The following is a 2811-nucleotide window of genomic DNA, read 5'->3' as shown; positions in this document are numbered from 1 at the left end:
CTATATGAAAATGGTTAAATCCCTCGAAAATCAAGATAACATTCCATATCTAATAACATTTTATCCTCATACGCGACCTCTGCACCCTTGAAAATATTGACTGATTGAATTTCATCTTGTTGGTGAAGATTCAATTTCTCTTGTGATTTTCTAAAGAAAATAAAATAAAAGAAGATAAATTATGTATATTTTGAAAATTGAGATTCAAATTTAAATAAAGAAAAAAAGGATAGTTATTTTTTTTATAATCAATGGAACCATTTTGTTACCAAGTGTACTTGTTAGTTGTTACCGAGTGCAATAAAGTACAATAGAATATTTCCTCATTTCACACTAGTTTGAAGATACTAGTTGTTTGTTTTTTCAAAAAACTTACACCTCGTATTATTGCATCAACAATTATATGTTTTTCAATAAAGGGATATAATATCTAGTTAAACTTTAAATTATCGTATTTAAATATTTAGAAATATATATAAATTTGACATGATTCAACACGTTTGAAAGCTTTCAAATGTCTTCACAAGAAACTTTTATCTCTCATTAAATAGACACTCGTTTATAAATCATATCAACAACAGTTTAAGCATCAGATAAAATCTTTATTCTCTTTCATCTCTTATTGATAGCATATTCAAGAGTTTTATTAATAACAATCGCTTCAGCAGTCATGACTTTCTTAACGTATTTGATTAGGATTCATATGCGTGAAGCAGTTTTCCAAAGTTATACAAAATCACAATATATACATACATGTTTTTTCTATTATCCCAAATTTGTTAGTTTAATCACATGCTGATTTCTAAAGGAATAAATAGGAAAGACTTTTTTGTTAGTAAATTTTTATATCGTTCATAATAAAAATTAATAATTTAGGAATAATATCTCTTTGTTCTAACATTCCCTAACTAAACAATCAAATATTCCTATCTTTTAAAATTTGGTACATAACGTTAACACTCAAATTTAACAGATTTTTAAATTTAGAAAAAAGATTTACTAGTATTTTAAAACAAGTCATAACCCCAAATAGAAAAGTCAAGTAATAATTTCAATATTAGGCCAATTTATAAAATATTGCTTCCGCACAAGTTGAGATCGAGGATGTTTGAATAACATATGTTCTACTATCTTTAGGTCTAAGACTACAAATCTTATAAGTATTATCCATAATGTTTAGTCTTTATGTTAAAATACTATTAGTGGATAAATAATTAATCACACATTTAAAAAAAAAATATAAGTTTAATTTTTAATTTCAAATTTCACATGGAGTCCCAAATAACGTTTCAAAAAAGAGTGACAACTTATTGGAGCTTTCGAAATTTTCACTATCTTACCAATTAAATCATTTGCTAAGTAGTAATCTAATTTAACTTCATAGTTTTCTATTTTTGTATGGTGCCATATTAGCGTGTAATAGAAATTGGGATAAACAACACAACATCGATATCTTTATTTTCAAAAATCGAATTTAACTGTATTTTTTTTTATGTGTACATATTCTTGTCAATTAAATTTAAACTTCTATGCCCATGGATACTCCTAGGAATAGACATATCCAAGGATCGATCCAACCACTAATATTTATTTCACAAGACATCCTCCACCCTAACCTAAAAGCTTCCTTATAAATAATGCTTAACTCATTCATTCGTACTAACAAGCTAGTTGGTTTCTCAAATAAGAATCTAACACGAAATCTTATTATATGAGCAGTGATACAATAGATAATTCCTTAAGTAGTTAGTATTTGCACTTAACAATCGACGTATTCGTTTTTATATACCACTAGTACCATATCGTGAAAGTTCGCTGCATCAACCATTAGAACACATCATACTTACAGAGAAGATTATACCCAAATAGCCTACACATTTATGTCCATTAAGTAACTATTATACACTACCAAATTTGTTCAGTCTCTCATCAAAAGCAATATGCATTCCTTCGTAGATCAGGTCCATAACAAGAGTAACACATTCCATAACTCTAAAAGTAAGAATTGGCACCATTGTAATAGTCGTATCATGACCTTCTTTGGTATACACGCAATCTATGAATCCACAAAAGAGATTCTAACCTCAATTGGTGCAACATCATTCTCATCATTTGCTAAGTAACTCATACTTGTTATGACAACTTCACTAATTGTAGTTTCCAATGATACATGTCCATTATCTAGCCATCATTTTAATCATTTCACTTACAATTGTTAAACCACTCTAAATATCGTATAGACCACACAAGTACTATTCTCTTTACTAGGGTAACTAACCTTACCCAACCCCTTCAAATTGTTGAACATTCTTTGTCTGACCAAGCGTCCTTTCAATAACTTTATCACTTCCAAACCAGATCTAGACTCCAAGCCATACACAACACCCCAACTACCCACATGAGGAACTACGCACGAGTCATCACTATAAGAAAGAGTGAATAGAGTGAAGCCATAAGAATCAAAATCGGACCAAGTACGCACGATAGAGATCCAAGAAATGAAGATTTTTCTGAAAAGTCATATAGGTCAAATCTCATATTTCCTAAATTTCAAGTCTAGAATTAAGTCATAATTTCTCCAAACACTACAACCCTAAGAGTTTTCATATAATATAATATACCGCTTGTATACACGTGAGACCTATGAACCTGGGGCTCTGATACCATTTTGTCAAGACCCAAAAATGGGTGTAATGACACTCGTCTTATCCCACCAAGACAAGTCAGCCTAACACTTACCCATTACAATAAAATGCGGAAATTTCATAATCAACTCAAAAATACCCCCAAAATCTGGTTGTCACGTGTACA

This window comes from Solanum tuberosum, unplaced genomic scaffold (assembly GCF_000226075.1).
Source record: "Solanum tuberosum cultivar DM 1-3 516 R44 unplaced genomic scaffold, SolTub_3.0 scf00412, whole genome shotgun sequence".
NCBI lineage: Eukaryota > Viridiplantae > Streptophyta > Magnoliopsida > Solanales > Solanaceae > Solanum > Solanum tuberosum.
This window is presented reverse-complemented; position numbering follows the sequence as displayed.